The sequence below is a fragment of the Oncorhynchus gorbuscha genome, linkage group LG14 (genome assembly GCF_021184085.1).
Source record: "Oncorhynchus gorbuscha isolate QuinsamMale2020 ecotype Even-year linkage group LG14, OgorEven_v1.0, whole genome shotgun sequence".
Classification (NCBI taxonomy): Eukaryota; Metazoa; Chordata; class Actinopteri; order Salmoniformes; family Salmonidae; genus Oncorhynchus; species Oncorhynchus gorbuscha.
Window position 1 is genome coordinate 62,772,215 of NC_060186.1, and position 21,663 is coordinate 62,793,877.

The 21,663-nt window shown below is 41.9% G+C and overlaps 1 long non-coding RNA gene across 1 annotated transcript in view; it reads right to left on the reverse strand.

Annotated features, from left to right (window-relative positions):
* Window positions 1-216: 216 nt before the first annotated feature.
* The window catches only part of LOC123994326, a 47,194-nt gene continuing 25,747 nt past the window's right edge, over window positions 217-21,663 (reverse strand). The window contains exons 2-5 of the long non-coding RNA XR_006831638.1: window positions 20,208-20,323; window positions 9,966-10,081; window positions 1,122-1,243; window positions 217-1,025 (exon numbers count right to left, since the gene is read on the reverse strand). This is a non-coding gene — a long non-coding RNA (uncharacterized LOC123994326). The remainder of the gene's footprint in view (window positions 1,026-1,121; window positions 1,244-9,965; window positions 10,082-20,207; window positions 20,324-21,663) is intronic.

Consider the following 21,663-nt stretch of genomic DNA (forward strand, 5'->3'; position numbering starts at 1 on the left):
GGCAAAGAGGGCACTGTTTATCTCAGGGGTGGCATCAGCATTCACCTTACTAGCCCATATGCATCTCTATCCCCCCTATCTCTTCCTGGACTGGGAGAGAGGGTAAGGGGGGCTAGAGGAGAGATAGGGGAGAGGGGTTAGGAGAGAGAGGTTGAGACTGCTGCATGCTAATGAAACTCAGGAGTATAGGGTACAGTATGTCTACCTAAGGGGAAGTAGCTACTAGAGCACCAATAACAGAACATAAGATTGAGATTAGCCTTATTGTGAAAACAGTGGTGAAACTGTAGCTTAACAGGCCGGTATGCAGCTTTGAAGTTGGTATGCCTATGTAGGGAATGTTTTGGTTGTATTTGCCTTCCATGGAGTGGACCAGAATGACTCACAGACACAGATGAATTACAGCTTTAATCATTTGAAAGGAGGCTTTACCAGGTATGGCCCACCTTTTTCCACATACGAGTGTTATGTGGTATGTCTGCACATGTTAACATTGCTGTATTAGAGGGCCATTGTTAGCACACTGGGTTCCATAGCGTGATCATTGTAGCTGATCTGTGATTGACTGCCTTAACCTGTAAGAATTAGTTAAATTATGAATAAAATGACATTGAGGCCAGGATTCAATCCAAAGCAAATTAACAACCTATGAAAAACAACAGATTTAAATATAAAGGCAACTTCCCAGACAATGGCAGAGGTCACATTCGCTGTTAACGGCTTAATCGCAGTACACAGGTTGTTTTTCTGCTTTGGTTTGAATCCCTGCCTCGGTTGATCTCCACATGCTGTCCTGGAGTTCTATGAAGACTTGAAGAGAATTGAAAGAGTATTTATTTCCCAAGTCCAGTAGCTAGCTAGCTACTAAGTTCAACCGGGAAAAGCGGTCCAATGTCGACTTCGAATCCCAGCTCGGCAAATCCCGTGGCGATGGCCTTTGCCCCCCCCTGTCATGGCCGTCCTGGCCCATCTTGGCCACCAGCAGACGAGGGTTTCTGCCCTCATGCTCCTTAAACTCCACCACCCTGGGAGAAGATGAATAAATCATATCAATAGTGAGACTCCGGAGGTTGAAAACAGAGCAGAAGACAATTTGAAGTATGATTCTCTTTTGCTTTTACCGGTTGTGTGCTGTAGAGATCTCCTCATAATCTCCAAACTCGCTCCACTCACCATTCTGGTGCTGGCTTTATGTTCCCCAAACACAGCCTTCATGGCATCCGTGATCTCCCCTACAGAACATCTGGGGAATACACAACAGCATGTCTTAACAAATCTTCTCTTTTAATCACATACAGTGGGACCCGGAATTATTGGATCCCTTGAAAAATATCAGCTAAAAAGGCTGAATAAAATAAAAATAAATACTGAGCTATTTATTCTGGTCCTGGTGCCCTTGTTAAGGTCAACAACACTCAGCAGGAGTCCGAAACTTGGCCACAAGTGGATCTTCCAACAAGTCAATAACCCCAAGGACAAATCAAATCCACAAAGAAAGGTTAATTGACCACAAAAATAAACATTTTGCAATGGAAATCTCAGTCTCCGGACTTGAACCCCATTGAAAACCTGTGGTTTGAATTGAAGAGGCTAGTCCATAAGCACAGACAATTAATATCAAGGATCTGGAAAGATTCTTTATGGAGGAATGGTCTGATCCCTCCCAATGTGTTCTCCAATCTCATAAAACATTTTAGAAAAAGGCTCAGCGTCATTATCTTCGCAAAGGGAGGGTGCTAGAGTATTGAAAACCGGGGTGCCAATCATTTTGCCGGGGTGCCAATCATCTATTTTTTTATTATTACTTGTTAAACTAAATATCTTTAGCGGAACAATTGTATTAGTGTAAAATATATATATTTTTAAATGTGAGCATACGATATAGCTCAGTATTTGTATTATTTATTTTATACAGTCTTTTTTCTCATCTTAATCAAGCGATCATGTACATACTACCTCAATTGGCCCGACTAACCAGTGCTCCCACACATTGGCTAACCGGGCTATCTGCACTGTGTCCTACCACCTGCCAACCCCTCTTTTTACACTACTGCTACTCTCTGTTCATCATATATGCATAGTCACCCACATGTACATACTACCTCAATAAGCCTGACTAACCAGTGCTTCCACACATTGGCTAACCGGGCTATCTGCACTGTGTCCTACCACCTGCCAACCCCTCTTTTTACACTACTGCTACTCTCTGTTCATCATATATGCATAGTCACCCACATGTACATACTACCTCAATAAGCCTGACTAACCGGTGTCTGTATATAGCCTTGCTACTCTTATTTTCAAATATATTTTTATTGTTGTTTTATTTCTTTACTTACCCACACACAAACTTTTTTTTCTCCGCACTATTGGTTAGAGCCTGTAAGTAAACATTTCACTGTAAGGTCTACTACACCTGTTGTATTTGGCGCACGTGACTAATAAACTTTGATTTGATCTGATCCAATAATTCCGGACCCCACTATATATAAGCAGGGTTTTTTACAAGCTCTCCTTTCAATACTCCCTGCCATTTCAGATTACTGTATTCATTTAACCAGGATAGTCCATTCAATAACAATTGCACTGCACTGATCATGTAGTTCAACAAGTAATTTAACAACATTTTGCTGTAGCTTGGTAGAAGTTTGATCTAAATTCAAATCTTGGTAGTGTATTTAGTTGTTAATGACTTTTTTGCGGTGTGGCTAATTACTGGAACTACACACAGCTTTTTTTGCAAAAATAAAATATTGGTAATGGAGGCAATCATTTTCTTTCTTATTCAGCATCAGACCTGCCTAATTCTCACTTTGAAAAATGTTTTTGTGTTTAATGGGCTAAGTTACACATTATGTTAACATCTGACTCCAGAGAGATCTGTTGTTGCAATTTGTAGTCTATGACAATTCAAATTTAGGTATGATCATTTTTCACAAAGTAGTTTGCATGTAGTGAACTACTTTTTCAAAGTAACTTTAGTTACAAAAAGAACAGAAAGAATTCCATATTTTGTTATTTTACAGCCTTATTTTAAAATTGATAAAGTAAAAAATTGTCCTCAATCTACACACAATACCCCCTAATGACAAAGCGAAAACAGGTTTTTAGAAATGTTTGCAAATTCATTACAAATAAAAAACTGAAAAAACTTATTTACAAAAGACATTTTGCTATGAGAATCAAAATTGAGGTCAGGTGCATCCTGTTTACATTGATCTTTCTTGACATGTTTCTACAACTCGATTGGAGACCACCTGTGGTAAATTCTATTAATTTGACATGATTTTGAAATGAACACATCTGTCTATATAAGGTCCCACAGTTGACAGTGCATGTCAGAGCAAAAACCAAGCCATGAAGTCGAAAAAAAATAGTCCGTAGAGCGCCCGAGACAGGATGGAAGATCTGTGGACGGGTACCAAAAAATGTCTCCAGCATTGAAGTTCCCCAAGAACACAGTGGCCTCCATCATTAAAGTTTGGAACCACCAAGACTCTTCCTAGAGCTGACCGCCCAGCCAAACTGAGCAACCGGGGGAGAAGGACCTTGGTCAGGGAGGTAACCAAGAATCCGATGGTTCTACAGTTCCTCTGTGGAAATGAGAGAACCTTCCAGAAGGACAACCATCTCTGCAGCACTCCACCACTTTATGGTAGAGTGGCCAGATGGAAGCCACTCCTCAGTAAAAGGCATATGACAGCCCGCTTAGAGTTTGACAAAAGGAATCTAAAGATTCTCAAACCATGAGAAACAAGATTCTCTGGTCTGATGAAACCAAGGTTGAACTCTTTGGCCTGAATGCCAACCCGTCACGTCTGGAGGAAACCTGGCACCATACCTATGGTGAAGCATGGTAGTGGCAGTATCATGCTGTGGGGATGTTTTTCAGCGGCAGGGACCGGGAGACTAGTCAGGATCGAGGCAAAGATGAACGGAGCAAAGTAACAGAGAGATCCTTGATGAAAACTTGCTCCAGAGACTCAGACTGGGGCGAAGGTTCACCTTCCAAGAGGACAACGACCCTAAGCACATGACCTTTGAACTCGATCGAACATCTCTGGAGAGACCCAAAAGTAGCTGGGCAGCCACCCTGACAGAGCTTGAGAGGATCTGCAGAGAAGAATGGAAGAAACTGTCCAAATACAGGTGTGCCAAGCTTGTAGTGTCAAACCCAAGACGACTCGATGCTGTAATCGCTGCCAAAGGTGTTTCAACAAAGTAGTGAATAAAGGGTCTGAATACTTGTGTAAATGTGATATCAGTTTTTTTGTAAACATTTAAAAAAATCTGTTTTGCTTCGTCATTAAGGGATATTGGTGTGGTGCGCGATGTCTAATATTAAAGAAGTCTTGAGGTATTCGCCTGAGGTAGAGTACCTTATGATAAGTTGTAGGCCACGCTATCTACCAAGAGTTCTCATCTATATCATTCATAGCCATCTAGTTACCACCACAGACCAATGCTGGCACTAAGACCACACTCAACCAACTCTATAAGGCAAATAAGCAAACAAGAACATGCTCATCCAGAAGCGGTGCTCCTAGTGGCCGGGGACTTTAATGCAGGCAAACGTAAATCCTTTTACCAAATTTTTACCAGTATGTCACATGTGCAACCAGAGGGGGGAAAAAAACTCCAGACCACTTTTACTCCACACAGAAGCATACAAAGCTCTCCCTCACCCTCCATTTGGCAAATCTGACCATAATTCTACCCTCCTGATTCCTGCATACAAGCAAATACTAAAGCAGGAAGTGCCTGTGACTCGCTCAATACGGAAGTGGTCAGATCCGCATCGAGGCAACATCCGCATCGAGCTAGAACGCTTTCAAGGAGCGGGACACTAATCCGGATGCTTATAAGAAATCCTGCTAGGAACCATTAAACAAGCAAAGTGTCAATACAGGATTAAGATTGAATACTACTACACCGGCTCTGACGCTCGTCGGATATGGAAGGGCTTGAAAACTATTACGGACTACAAAGGGAAACCCAGACGCGATCTGCCCAGTGACGCAAGCCTACCAGACAAACTAAATTCATTTTATGCTCGCTTCGAGGCAAGCAACACTGAAGCATGCACGACAGCACCAGCTGATCTGGACGACTGTGTGATAACACTCTCGGTAGCTGATGTGAGCAAGCCCTTTAAACACGTCAATTTTCACAAAGCCGCGGGGCCAGGCGGATTACCAGGATGTGTACTCAAAGCATGGCGGACCAACGGGCAAGTATCTTCACTGACATTTGCAACCTCTCCCTGACCGAGCCTGTAATACCAACATGTTTCAAGCAGACAACCATAATCCCTGTGCCCAAGATAGCGACGGTAACCTGCCTAAATGATTACCGCCCCATAGCACTCACGTCGGTAGCCATGAAGTGCTTGGAAGGACTGGTCATGGGCTCACATCAACAACATCCTCCCAGATACCATAGAACCACTACAATTAACGTACCGCCCCAACAGATCCACAGATGACGCAATCTCAATAGCACTCCAAATTGCCCTTTCCCACAAAAGGAACACCTATGTGAGAATGCTGTTCATTGACTACAGCTCAGCATTCAACACCAAAGTGCCCATGAAGCTCATCACTAAGATAAGGACCCTGGGACTAAACACCTCCCTCTGCAACATGATTCTGGACTTCCTGACGGGCCGCCCCTAGGTGGTAAGGGTAGGCAACAACACGCCTGCCACGCTGATCCTCAACACTGGGGCCCCTCAGGAGTGTGTACTTAGTCCCCTCCTGTGCTCCCAAACACGACTCCAAACATCATTAAGATTGCTGACAACACAGCAGTGCCTGATCAATGACAAGACAGCCCGTAGGACTACAGGAAAAGGCGAGCCAAACAGGTCCCCATTAACATCAACGGGGCTGTAATTAGAGCGGGTCAAGAGTTTCAAGTTCCTTGGTGTCCACATCACCATCATGGTCCAAACACACCAAAACTGTCGTGAAGAGGCAGAGACAACACCTTTTCCCCCTCAGGAGACTGAAAGATTTGGTATGGGTCCCCAGATCCTTAAAGTTCAACAGCTGCACCATGGAGAGCATCCTGACCGGTTGCATCACCGCCTGGTATGGCAACTGCTCGGCATCTGACCGTAAGGCGTTACAGAGGGTAGTGCGTATGGCCCAGTAGTCTAAGACCAAAAGGCTCCTTAACAGCTTCTACCCCCAAGCCATAAGACTGCTGAACAATTAATCAGATGGCCACCCGGACTATTTACATCGACACCCCCCCCCCCCATTTGTTTTGTACACTGCTGCTACTCGCTGTTTATTATCTATGCATAGTCACTTCACTCCTACCTACATGTACAAATTACCTCGACTAACCTGTACCCCGCACATTGGCTCAGTACTGCTTTAGGGCGACCCAGTTGATGATTTGGTATAATGTTGCACATCACTAGCAATAGCTCAGTTCAAGACAGATAGAAAGGGAGGCAGACAAGCATACTAGAGATGAATGAAATATTTCCTACTGTTTTCATTTTTCTACTTCAGGTCTATGTATTTTACTTAGTTGACAATGATGTTATGGGTTTACTGCTGCATTGGCCTATAGAATATCTCTGACTTCTATGCACTCATTTCTTTAGCCGCCAATAGATCCGTGTATATGTGTCCATATGGCAGAAGCTGGTGCTCTCACCCTAGTTGAATTTGAACTTTTTCGATTTTTATTGTTTAACTTCAGATTTTTATGATGAACCACGTGACAATGATTTTGAGAAACAAAAACATTATCATTGAAATTAAAGTTTCACAAAAATGAACATATACAAATTATTAGAACTGGCACACAGATCGGTAGAAATGGTACAATAAATTGTAAGCTTCCCCAAACTTGAAACTCACGAGCTGCCTATGGTTTTTATTCTAAACTGGCTGGTTTGAGCCCTGAATTCTGATTGGCTGAAAGCCATGGTATATCAGACCGTATAACACGGGTATGACAAGACGTTTAGTTTTACTGCTCTAATTACGTTGGTAACCAGTTTATAATAGCAATAAGGCTCCTCGGGGGTTCGTGACATATGGCCATTATACCATAGCTAAGGGCTGTGTCCAGGCACTCCGCGTTGTGTCGTGCATAAGAACATCCCTCAGCTGTGGACCATATACCACAACACCTCCTCTGGCCTTATTGCTTAAGTATAACACTCATTTAAAAAAATGTGGAATGCGCAAGCACGTGCACACATAGGAGGTCCAGTGAAAAAACATGCCCGCCCATGGAAATCAAAGGCCAGTTCAACTGATTAGTTCTACCGCCTTTCCTGGGCGGCAATGATTTTGCCATGGCGCAGCGTCACATATAAATGACTGCAGAGGAAACACTACCATCTCACATACTATATGGCTCTAGCCAAAAGCAGTGCACTACATAGGGAATATTGGGCCATTTTTTACTTAGCCCATTTTCCATCAAATATACCCATGTCTCCTTTGATTTCATATACAGCAATAAAATGTATATTAAATGTTATTTTTAATTGCATGTATAATCAAGTTAAAGAATGCAATTGCTGCTGAATTAAATGGTTTAAAAGTCATATGAAGTGCAATACGAGACTAGCCACCATCCGCTACGATAAGAAAAGCGTCTTTACTTTTCCATCTGTTTTACAGCTTGATTTTATGGTGGCTATCCTTGTGGGACTCCATACTTGTAGGGTGACCACTAGTCCTGGATTGTGCAGGACAGTCCCGCATTTTGGCCCTTTTGTCTCGCAACCAAACGATCACCTCCCACATCTCAAAAAATTCAAACACCACCAATTTTGATTTTTTTGTTTGTCAGTCTGATATTCCAACCTCTCACGTTGAGCTTATGAAAAGATCTATATTATAACGATGTGGTAGCCTAAGCCTAATGGTGATGTTAAACACTCTCTAAGCATTGTTGAGATCTGATATTCTGCGCAGCGCAAGACGAGTTGTAGTGTAGTCCAATGTCATAGGCCAGCGGTTCACAAACTATGGGTAGCCTGAAATGAAAATTGGGTTGCTGGAGAATATCCAGAATCCTGAGAAAAAAATAATATTTACAAAAAATTACGTATACTATAATATCGACTTTGTATCTCAAAATCATTGTAATGTGGTTAACCATAAAAATCTAAAATTCAACCAGAAAACGCACTGAACACTGTTAAACAAAGAATTTATGTTATTGCTAGCAATCAAGAGGAAACTGACTGAACGACTCAAACTCCCCAGCTTATGTTCCAAATGGACGTTAGCGGTGACGGCCGAGATGCCCATGCATTGACTTTTGTTCTCTATACATGTCGGGGGATGCTAATCACAAGGACCTTGTTCTGTCTTACGAATCCCGAGCCTGAAACGGCTGCATATGCATATGGCATGTTGACGAAAAACAGATTCCATATGGGATGGAAAATACTGTGCAGCCGTATTCATCGACCTGACGAAGGCTTTCGACTCAATCACCACATTCTTATCGGCAGACTCAACCGCCTGGGTTTCTCAAATGACTGCCTCGCCTGGTTCACCAACTACTTCTCAGAGTTCAGTGTATCAAATCGGAGGGCCTATTGTCTGGACCTCTGGCAGTCTCTATGGGGGTGACACAGGGTTCAATTCTCGGGCCGACTCTTTTCTCTGTTTACATCAATGAGGTCGCTCTTTCTGCTGGTGATTCTCTGATCCACCTCTACGCAGATGACACCATTCTGTATACTTCTGGCCCTTCTTTGGACACTGTGTTAACTAACCTCCAGACGAGTTTAAATGCCATACAACTGTCCTTCCATGGCCTCCAACTGCTCTTAAATGCAAATAAAACTAATTGCATGCTCTTCAACCCATCGTTGCCCGCACCCGCCCATCCAGCATCACTACTCTGAACGGTTCTGACTTAGAATATGTGGACAATTACAAATGCCTAGGTGTCTGGTTAGGCTGTAAACACTCCTTCCAGACTCACATTAAGCATCTCCAATCCAAAATTATATCTAGAAACGGCTTCCTATTTCGCAACAATGCATCCTTCACTCATGCTGCCAAACATACCCTCGTAAAACGGACTATCCTACCGATCCTTGACTTCGGCGGTGTCATTTACAAAAAAGCCACCAACACTCTACTCAGCAAACTGGATGCAGTCTATCACAGTGCCATCCATTTTGTCACCAAAGCCCCATATACTACCCACCACTGCGACCTGTATGCTCTAGTTGGCTGGCCCTCGTTTCATATTCACCGCCAAACCCACTGACTCCAGGTCATTTATAAGTCTTTGCTTGGTAAAGCTCCGCCTTATCTCAGCTCACTGGTCACCATAGCATCACCCACCCGTAGCACGCGCTCCAGCATGTATATTTCACTGGTCACCCCCAAAGCCAATTCCTCCTTTGGCCGCCTTTCCTTCCAGTTCTCTGCTGCCAATAACTGGAATGACTGGCAAAAATCACTGAAGCTGGAGACTCATATCTCCCTCACTAACTTTAAGCAACAGCTGTCAGAGCAGCTCACAGATCATTGCACCTGTACATAGCCTATTTGTAAATAGCCCATCCAACGAACTCATCCCCATATTGTTACTTGTTTTGTTCATTTGTTTATTAAATTATGCACTCCCTGAACTTGCTTTCCTACTCCCAACGCACACGTTACAGGTCTTTTATGCATGTGCAAAACACATTTCCTTCAAGGGCAATTCATTTAGACATATTTACATTTTAGTCAATTTACCAGATGCTCTAATCCAGAGTGATTTACATTCTGTACATTCATCTTTAGTAGGAAAAACAACCACATATCCGTCATGGTAGCGCTTTATATTACAGTGCTGTTTACACCGATACTTACCTGGTATTCTATTATATTGTTTGCTTACTTATACAAACCATACTGCCAAAGTGACAATGGGCCCAGGGTTTCTGACCACGGGACTAGCGAAGTTTACTAGTTCCTCACCTGGCTCTGGCAGGCTCTACAGCCAGCTTCAGCAGGTTCCCCTCCCTGGTACGAGCACACTCCTCTATAGTCGCCAAACACCTCTTAGCAGCCTCAGCATTACGACTCGCCCTCACCTGCAAGAGAGAGACATAGACTTGATATACATATAGAAGTAGATCTTAACTTACTTATTCCTTTAACTCCTAGTGAAGCAAATGGCCTCAACAGTGCATCTCCAGGGAACCCTATATACAGTTGCTGCCAAATACAATAAATAAATGAAGCATTCAAAGAAAAGAACACCCTGCCCACAATCAAACATGGGAAAGGTTAGATAACGCTGTGGGGTTGCTTTGCTGCCTCTGGTACTGGGGATTTTGAATGTGTGCAAGACATCATGGAATCAGCCGACTATCAAGGTGTTTTAGAGTGCAATGTGTTCAAAATCTGTCTCTCTGTTAAAGGTTGTGGGTCTTCCAGCAGGACAACAACCCTAAACAAACATCAAAAGCACCCTGGAATGTTTCAAGAAGGAACATTGGACTGTTCTGGAGTGGTCAGAGAAGTGTCCAGATCTGAATCACACCCATAACCTATGGTGAGAGCTAAAAACAGCAGTTGGTGGAGGGAACCCATTAAACATTGAAGAATTAGAGCAGTTTGCTGCTGAAAAGCGGCCAAATTGCCAGTAGGTGCAGCAAGCTCAGCAAAGGTGGCATGTAGCCTAGTGGTTAAGATTGTTGGGCTAGTAACCGAAAGGTTGCTGTTTCGAATCCCAGAGCTGGCAAGGTGGAAAAATCCGTTGTTCTGCCCTTGAGCAAGGCAGTTAACCCCCAACAACTAACCCCTGGGTGCTGATGAAGTGGATGTCCATTAAGGCAGCCCCCCACACCTCTCTGATTCAAAGGGGTTGGGTTAAATGCAGAAGACACATTTCAGTTGAATGCAATCAGTTGTGCATCTGACTAGGTATCCTCTTTCCCCTTGTGGCTACAGTTATCCTGGCCAAAGGTTGTGCTTCCAAGGACTAGCTCTGGGGTGCCAATCATTTTGTTCATGCCATTTGTCTTTATTTTCTAAATGAAAATAGTCAACTTAAGCTACCAAACATACATTTGCTTCTGCAATGTTGAAAATCCAATAACACGTGGAGACAAAGTGTTGTTAAATGTTTTATTTTAGTAGAAAATATAGAATTATTTAAGAAAAGGGCAAGGGTGCCAATATATTTGGCCGCAACTGTATACAGTGCCATCAAGTATTCATACCTTGACTTAATCCACATGTTGATGTGTTACAGCCAGCAGCATACCACCCTACATCCCACTGCTGGCTGGCTTCTGAAGCTAAGCAGGGTTGGTCCTGGTAGGTCCCTGGATGGGAGACCAGATGCTGCTGGAACTGGTTACCAATGTAATTAGGGCAGTGATTGTGATTGTGAGTGTGATTGGGAGAACAATATAGAGGGGGAAAGGAGGAAAAAATACTCAGCCTTGAGGACACAGTAGCACACACACACCAATCAAGACGTGATCACACAGGAAACTGCAAGCTAGCAAAGGACGGAGAGGGGAGTGGCACAGCAGGTCGGCCACCAAGCAGACAGTCAGAACCCGTGCACTAGGCCCATTTATCGGCAATCACAAGCCATCTCTAGCAATGGAATGGTGTGTCCCGCAATTTCTTGGCTTGAAATTTTCCGCAACTTCCGTAACGCAGGGCATATCATCAATGAATAGGCTAGGATATTGAGATAAGCGAGATGCAACACTTCGCTCACACACAATACCTGTACGTCACACTGTTCATAGAATGTTAGCCAGGGCACCAAAACAGGGAAGAAGTTGAGCCTCGTGTCTCAACACTCTTAGTTGTTACGGAAATTGACGCAATATGCGGTTTACTTTTTGGTTTGTGATTTTTCTTAACGTTAAGGATCACAATTTCACACCCCTACTGTGTAGAGTGTATTTTCAACCAGCAACTATCAGGAAATAACACTGATAAAACATTGACACTTTACAGTGTTAGTTTCATCAGTTATTGTACAATATGATACAATACACTGATTTTTACTCAACACACCAGTGTTTCCTTCAGGATTTTATTCAAAAGTGGTGGCAGACCCGCAATCGAAACTTACTGGGGAGAAATAAGATCGAACATTGGAAAAATAATGGGATTTGACATAGAACAAACATTCATTTCTTTGTACATGGGTGAAATACCTGATAACTTACACACTAGAGAAATGTACCTCTTGAAGGTCCTACTGGCAGCCAGTAAAAAGGCCATCACTAGGAAATGGCTACAAAAAGACCCCCCCACAGTGACACAATGGATAGACATTAGAAGAAATACACCACATGGAGTGTATGACCTTTGCTTTAAGAACTCAATAGGAGAGAGGTCAGGAAAACTGGGAAAAATGGGTTTCGTACTTGGAAAAGGTCTAATTCAAAGATGTCAATGTAACTAATATGATGATGAAGGTATGAAGTGCACTGTAGATCTTTTTTTGTTTGACTTTATTTGTACTTTCTTTATGTTCCTACAATAAAAACAAAGTATTAAAAAAAATCATTTTTTAAAGTGATGGCAGAGGTAGAATTTGGGAGTGTAAGACGGTCTTCCTAGAGAAACATTTTACGATTATAATTAGGTTTCCATACAAACCTTTTATGCGAGTGGGATCTGTTTGTGTCGGTAAAATGTATAATTCATTAAACACATGTTGTACTTCACAGGTAGGTGAAAGTGCAAGGTGATGAGTTTGATGCTCCTTCCCAACAAATATCAAGGGTCTTATTCTGGTGACATGATGATCGATGCTTGGCTGCCGTTTGACAAATACAAATAATATTACTCTTTTGTCCATAATAATCTCATCATGTAGGCTATACCCACACTGTATTTGCGAGCTGTACGCTAGACCAGAGTGGGCACATTTGCTTTATAATGCTACACTTTTAGTGACAAAATCAGTAGAGTTGAAAATGTGATGAAAACCCATTGAACTTATTCGGTACATGGGAATGTATTTTTAAATGCACTATGTCATCACACCGAGCAACAAGTACATTTGATGGAAACACATCTCTGGTGGGAAAATGCACAGTTTTTAGGCAGATGTATTTTATATTCGCAAGGAAATCTGTCTCCAATTGGATGGAAATCTAAAGGACAATTACTCAAATGCATGAACATTTGAATGTTCTCTCTTCCTTTGAAACTTATCAGAAAATCGAGGACAGATTAATTTGATCTCTTGATCTTAATGACATCACCAACCAATTCTATTCGGTGCGCTGTTGCTAAATAAATATAGGGGAAACACTGCACACAGAGAACATAGTCAAGCGCTTAAGATAATCTCCTTTCCTCTTTTCTCCCTTTTGCTCTCCTCATCTCCCTCCCACTATCCTCTTCACATCCTCTCCTTTCCCACCTCATTGTCCTAAACCCAGTCTGACAAAGGTTCCACTTATACTGTCTCGAGGATGCAGTAGCACACATACACACCAATCAAGACATGATCACGCAGGAAACAACTAACAATGCTTCATACTCAACATCTGAGATGTACCTCAGTAGAGATGCCTTAATAAGGAAGCACTGGCACAAACTCCTCTTCTCTGAAGATGCTTTAGGTAAGACATCTCATGACATCAGATGACAACCAGCAATACTTCATAGTTACTGACACCAACCACAAGGCCACTGAGTTGGTCCAAGAACACAGATGAGCCGTGAAGAGAATCTCCTTTGTTATTTTCTCCCTTTCACTCTCCTCTCTTCTCCCTCGTACTCTCATCTTCATATCCTCTAATTTTCCCTCCTTCATTCCCCCTCTAACCTCCCTTATCTCTCACCCCCCCCCCCCCCACCTCAGTCCCTCTTCCTTCGCCCTTGCCCACCTTTCTATGAATAGGTCCTAAACCTGTCGTCTCCATTTGCCTCAGGTCAAAGTATATGATTGGTTCCATGGCCTGTCTAAAACCTGAAGGGATAAGACACCATATACAAAACATTTGGTCATTTACATTACCCTGGCCTGACAGCCTCTCTATACCTGATCAGCCATGTACCTCTTTTCCAATGCTAAGTGACCTTCAAAGAGAGGCAGAGAGAAAGGAATTATACTGTGACCCACGGACAAAGGTACACAATGTCTTCTTGTTAGTAAGCCTCTACACATGATTGTCTCCTTCCGGACCCACTCACATATTATTACACACATGAACCATCATCATTGCTGTGCTTGAGGTCACACAGTTGGAAACATTTTGAAGAGAATGATTTAAAAACTGTTGAACATAAAATTCAACTGAAATCTGTCTAAATGATGAGCTTTCTAAACTGAAACCAACAGAAAGAGTGAGAGAGGTGAAAATATCTTATCTTCATTTAAAAAGTTCCCATGCAGCTGTTAATCAAAATACACAGTACCGGTCATAAGTTGACATTCAAGGGTTTATCTTTATTTTTACTATTTTCTACATTGTAGAAAAATAGTGAAGACAACAAAAACTTTAAATAACACATATGGAATCATGTAGTACCAACTAAAAGTGTTAAAGCACATATTTTAGATTCGTCAAAGTAGCCACCCTTTGCCTTGAGAGCTTGGAACACTCTTGGAATTCTCTCAACCAGCTTCACCTGGAATGCTTTTCCAACAGTCCCAGATATGCTGAGTACTTGTTAACTGCTTTTCCTTCACTCTGCGGTCCGACTCATCCCAAACCATCTCATTTGTTGAAAAACAAATGATGGTCCCACTAAGCGCAAACCAGATGGGATGGTGTACCGCTTCAGAATGCTGTGGTAGCCATGCTGGTTAAGCGTTCCTTGAATTCTAAATAAATCACTGACAGTGTCACCAGCAAAGCACCCCCACACCTCCATGCTTAACAGTGGGAACCACACATGCGGAGAACATCCGTTCACCTATTCTGCATCTCACAAAGACACGGTGGTGGAAACAAAAAATCTAAAATTTGGACTCATCAGACCAAAGAACAGATTTCCACCGGGCTAATGTCCATTGCTCGTGTTTCTTGGCCCAATCAAGTCTCTTATTCTTATTGGTGTCCTTTAGTAGTTGTGTATTCGACCATAAAGGTTTGATTCACACAGTCTCCTCTGAACAGTTGATCTAGAGATGTGTCTGTTACTTGAACTCTGTGAAGCATTTTTTTGGGGCTGCAATCGGAGGTGCAGTTAACTAATGAACCTATCCTCTGCAGCAGAGGTAACTCTGGGTCTTCCATTCCTGCGGTGGTCCTCATGAGAGCCAGTTTCATCATAGAGCTTGATGGTTTTTGCGACTGCACATTAAGAAATGTTCAAAGTTCATGACATTTTCCGAATTGACTGACCTTCATGTCTTAAAGTATTGATGGACTGTCGTTTCTCTTTGCTTATTTGAGCTGTTCTTGCCATAATATGGACTTGGTCTTTTATCAAATAAGGCTATCTTCTGTATACCAACCCTACCTTGTCACAACACAACTAATTGGCTCAAACGCATTAAGGAAAGACATTCCACAAATTAACTTTTAATAAGGCACACCTGTTAATTGAAATGCATTCCAGGTGACAGCCTCATGAAGCTGGTTGAGAGAATGCCAAGGGTGTGCAAAGCTGTCATCAAGGCAAAGGGTGGTTACTTTGAAGAATCTCAAATATAAAATATATTTTGAATTGTTTAACACCTTTTTGGTTACTACATGTGTTATTTAATAGTTTTGATGTCTTCACTATTATTCTACAATGTAAATACTAGTCAACTGCATTGTTGGTTGGGGCTTGTAAGCAAGCATTTCACTGTAAAGTCTACACCTGTGGTATTCGGCGCATGTGACATACGATTAGATTTTTAGGTACCTACTTTACTTTATTGAATGTTTATGTTTTCGCATTATCCCAAAACATTATATAGCCTATGTTTATTTATCACAATGTTTTTGGGATGTTCTGTTTTTGCAATGTAAGGTCACACAATGTCTATTGTCTCTCAAACCCCCTGAGATAAAGAAACTCTCACTGTCAACTGCGTTGATTTTCAGCAAACATAACACGTGTAAATATTTGTATGAACATAACAAGATTCAACAACTGAGACATAAACTGAACAAGTTCCACAGACGTGTGACTAACAGAAATGGAATGTGTCGCTGAACAAAGGGGGGGTCAAAATCAAAATTAACATTCCGTATCTGGAGTGGCCACCAGCTGCATTAAGTACTGCAGTGCATCTCCTCCTCATGGACTGCACCATATTTGCCTGTTCTTGCTGTGAGATGTTACCCCACTCTTCCACCAAGGCACCTGCAAGTTCCTAGACATTTCTGGGGGGAATGGCCATAGCCCTCCAATTCAACAGGTCCCAGACATGCTCAATGGGATTGAGATCTAGGCTCTTCGCTGGCCATGGCAGAACACTGACATTCCTGTCTTGCAGGAAATCACGCACAGAACAAGCAGTATGGCTGGTGGCATTGTCAAGCTGGAGGGTCATGTCAGGATGAGCCTACAGGAAGGACCTGCCTTGCAACATGCCTACAAGCCATCAGTCCAGCCTCTCTCAGCCTGTTGCGGACATTCTGAGCACTGATGGAAGTATTGTGCGTTCCTGGTGTAACTCAGGCAGTTGTTGTTGCCATCCTGTATCTGTCCTGCAGGTGTGATGTTCGGATGTACCGATCCTGTGCGGGTGTTGTTACACGTGGTCTGCCACTGCGAGGACCATCAGCTGTCCGTCCTGTCTCCCTGTAGCGCTGTCTTAGGCGTCTCACAGTACTGACATTGCAATTTATTGCCCTGGTCACATCTGCAGTCCTCATGCCTCCTTGCAGCATGCTTAAGGCACGTTCACACAGATGAGCAGGGAACCTGGGCATCTTTCTTTGGTGTTTTTCAGAGTCAGTAGAAAGGCCTCTTTAGTGTCCTAAGTTTTCATAACTATGACCTTAATTGCATACAGTCTGTAAGCTGTTATTGTCTTAACGACCTTTCCACAGGTGCATGTTCATTAACTGTTTATGGTTAATTGAACAAGCATGGGAAAGTTATTTGGATTTTTACTAATTATCTTTGAAAGACAGGGTCCTGAAAAACACACCTTTGTATTTCGACACTACGCCAGATCCAGGTGTCTGAGGCTTTGTCAGAGGAAGGCCCCAAAAAATTGTCAAAGACTCCAGTCACCCAAGTCATAGACTGTTCTCTCTGCTACCGCATGGCAAGCGGTACTGGAGCGCCAAGTCTAGGACCAAAAGGCTCCTCAACAGCTTCTACCCCCCAAGTCATAATACTGCTGAACAATTAATCAAATGGCCACCCGGACTATTTACATTGACACCCCTCCCCACTTTGTTTTTACACATTGACTCAGTACCGGTAACCCCTGTATATAGCCTCATTATTATATATATTTTTTACATTTTGTTTAGTTTATTTAGTAAATACTTTCTTAACTCTACTTTCTTAACTGCATTGTTGGTTAAAGGCTATAAGTAAACATTTCACTGTTGTATTCAGCACGTGATAAATAACATTTGATTTGGAAATACAGTAGCAACAGCTGTATCTTTTAGTATCCTTCGGTTTTCTGTCCCCAGCATTTCAAACTGCTACTAACAATCTTCTGCATCTCTCTGTTTCTTTTATCAGAAAACAGTGACATGTGGTGCCTTCTTCCCTTGATTTTCTGTATAAAGTGCATCCAGGGACCGAACACTAGCTTGCTGCCATCTCTTTCTCCACTTTGCATAACTATCTTTACCTGCAATATGCCTAACTATCAACTCTATCAGCTCCTTCTCCCCCCCAAAAAAACATTAATCTGTGACATCAAGCTCCATATAAGGGCATATCGTGGCCTAACCCATCTCCTCCCCTTCATCTACACTGATTGAAGTGGATTTAACAAGTGACATAAATAAGGGATCAGCATTAGAATCACAGGATCAGGGAAAAGGACATGATCATGCTAAAAATGAGGTAAATCTGCTTCCCATCGTCATCTGTAGACAAAGTGAAGATGACAGAATACAAATAACACCAGCCAGCCTTGATTATGACTATATGAAGCACAATCAGAAGGAAGACATACCATTCCGGGAAACCCGGTAAATCAATACAGAACGATGATATAGATCACTTTTCTGAAGCTCTACTTGCAGTTGAATGCATCAATGGTTTTCGGAAATATGGAACACAAAACGTTTATCTACCATTTAAAAAACAATCTGGAAAATGCTTCTGCTAGTGGGTCCCGATGTGCGCTAATCAGTGAAGACAAGATTATACATTATGATGATGGCTTACCTAGACATCTGTATGTTAAGTATGTGTTGTGGGATTTAGTCTCCATTTTTGGCATTCCTGTGATTGAGGTGGAAAAATCAACAAGCCAAAGACATATTTCCATTTTAACATAAAACTGCTGAAAAAGCTTTGAAATAGAGCTTGAACTCTTGACTTTCATACGGAAGCTGATAGACAAAAGAGTCTACTGATAAATCTGGGTCTTGATTCAGGCTGGTTAAATTGACCAGGATCTTAGGGCTATCAACAGGCTATTTGATTAATCGGCATGGGCACGAATGCATCAAAAGTATGTACTGTAAGACAATGAGGGTTTGTTTTGTGGCATGGTCTTGTTGGGTGAGATTATTGTTACACACCATCTTCATGAAATCCATTCATTTTCATTCTCTCCCGACCTCAAGTCTCATGATTTGGCCTTAATGTTATATTTCATGGACAAAAAAATTAAACTGAAACAGAAATGTATTCTATTCATAATATAATAAAATGATTAGGGTGATAGTGCTGGTAAATATGTTGATCGAGAGCAACGTGAGGGGAAATGACAAGAATAAGGAGTGTTGTTCAAATTTAACAAATCTAATCATAAGCTTTAAATCAACATTTCTTGTCACAAATAATAGATTTTCATGAACCCTGTTATTATCTCATGTCTATTCCCTTAGATTAGCCGGTGGTTTGGGGGAAACTACTGTTAAGAGAGAACAATGTGTTCCTTCAAACCAGTCAATCAAGAGATGGGGGATTTTGAGCAAGAATAATGTGTCCTTTCTGACTAGGGATCACTCTCTGGTTCCTACGGGGAGATATGGATTATCAATGTGACAATCAACAGTTAGCTGTGTTTATAGCACCTTTTGGTTTAACCTAAATCTCTTCTAAAAGAAAATCATCTCTTTTATGAGGAAGATACATTTGTACCATGGGGAGTGAAGACAGACCCGGGTTGTAGTTGTACTCAACAGTAACTTTGGGTGTCTATTGAAACCACACGAACAGACGCCGTACGTTGCAGCAGTGTTTTCTGAATGTTGCATCCCCTTTGACTATCCAACCATTGCTCTGGAGCTAGGGCTTTTGAGCTTTCTATTCCTTAATTTAGCAAAATGCTCTTATTTAGAGAAATAGGTGTTTCAATATCATAGGCAACTGTTTGTTGTATACTGAACCACCGTTGGCTATGGAGTTATTACATTATTCTTTGTAGAGATGAAAATCATTCAAGAAAGATCAGCGCATTCTGGTGTAATGTAAACAACTGGTAAACAATATAATCATAAAGGCATCATTTTTAATCTTTCAGTAGAACTTTCACTTCAGACTTCAAAGTTTAACCAATTCAAAGTCTAACCTTTTGTCAGCTTAATACATATCCCTTGAGGATAATTTTTTTTTTTTTTAGGAAAACCTATTTGTAGTGTTTACTGGTCAGAGGTTGTCAGACTGATGAGATATCAAGATAACAACATCTCCCCAGGTTCCAAGAGGTTGTTATCCTTTTGGTATGATTAGCATTATGTAGCAAGGTCAAGAAAAACATGGCCTCAGCTTTGATGCATTGAAGCATTGTAGGCCAACAATACACGGCTTATGTTATATGACATGTACTTACCAGGAATCTCTTATGTTTCCTAGAGGTCTGGACTATTTAGACTATCATACTACTCCTGTAGAGCCATTATCTATGCTCTCTGACTGACCCACCGAAGGGTCTACCAGGCCCAAAGAGACGAGCACACGTGTGTGTGTGTGTGTGTGTGTGTGTGTGTGTGTGTGCGTGCGTGCGTGCGTGCGTGCGTGCGTGTGTGTGTTGCCTCCCAGGCCCAGCAGCAGGTACATATTTGGAGAAATTAAAGTAAGAGGGCTTGAGGACTGGTTGGGACATTTTACACATTGAGTCTTGGGGTGAGGTGTGACACTGACCTTCTTTAGTTAGTCAATCTGCTTGTTGTGTACGTTGGTGTTGTCAATAGCCAGCACATCCACGAACACCTCTTTCTCCAGACGATACTTATTCACCCCAACAATCATCTCTGAACCTGTGGAACACAACCAGAGAAAGACACAGTCAGAGAGGGGACCTAGTCAAACACACACACAAACAGAGTAAGAAATATATCATATCCTGTTTCATAAGCCGTGACTTCATGTAATTGAGTTCATGTTTGAATAGGTCTTATATTTTCAATAATTCCTATTGACAGGTTTCATTCATGGGTACTTGACTGACGTCATGTGGTTCGTTGACGGTACTGCACCATAGCTCCTGTATTATTTTTGACCATGATTTTCCCTCAGACTGTTTCATGCTGATGGAATTTATGGTAGGTAGGAAATGCTTCTCCACTCCTTTCCCAGTTAAAGGCACTTTCTTTTGATATAATTACATCCAAATTGTCGCAGAATATGTATAAACTAAAGTACAATGTAATAACATGAAGATTTATTGTAATCTCAAGTGTATTATGGTTGTTTTAACCAAGTTTTCATGCTAACTTGTTAGCTGTGCTAGGTCTTGTCCTGTTAGCCATGTACACTGTTAGCTAGTTTGTTTTCAACATGTGCGCCCCAAACATAGAAGGTTCAACATTTTTGTTGAGTTATCCTTTTCTGTTGTAGGAGTGTGAGAGAAGCCATACGTCAACTAACACTGCAGTGCATGTTATTGTCTGTCCCAAGTATGTGAATGAATGTGTTGTCTACGGTTATTTGATCATTTTACATGGAGCTCATATTGTTACGGATACAGTTATCCTGTGTGTGTGTGTATCCTGTGTGTGTGTTTCTTTTCTCTCCTTCTCCCCTCACAGGTGAAAACCATCACTCCCCAATCAGTCAACAATCAATCATCAATCAGAAGACACACCTCCTCCTATTTCCTACCCTATCACAGTTCCTTCCCCATGGTTTAAAAACCCCATCATTGGTTTGTTCTAAAGCTCAGCTCAGCTCAATCTCTAGCTCAATCTCTCTGTAAATGCCATGTCTGTAGGTCTCTGTGTTTCACTCTCGCTTTGTCTTAACCTCTCTTTTGTTTAAAGCACCTCCATAGCACTTTGTCATCACCTGTGAGTATTGTTTTGGTTATGGTGTTTGTTTGTTTGCTGGTGGGAAAAGGGGAAACCAAGACAAGTCGCCCATGGGCATACACTACCCGTAGGTGAACTTTGTTAAATACACTAGGTAGAACTGGGCGGACCACCCACTATATTTTTGGTTAGTTAGTTAGTTGTTGTTAAAGTAGGCTAGTCTAGCTTAGGGGTGTGTTTTTGTATATTTATTGTTTCTTTCCTTGGGTCCAGCTCAGCCCCTTTTCCTGCTCCCCCTATTACAGTGTGTTTATAAATAAACCTAGAGTTTGACGGTAGATTTCTGTTGT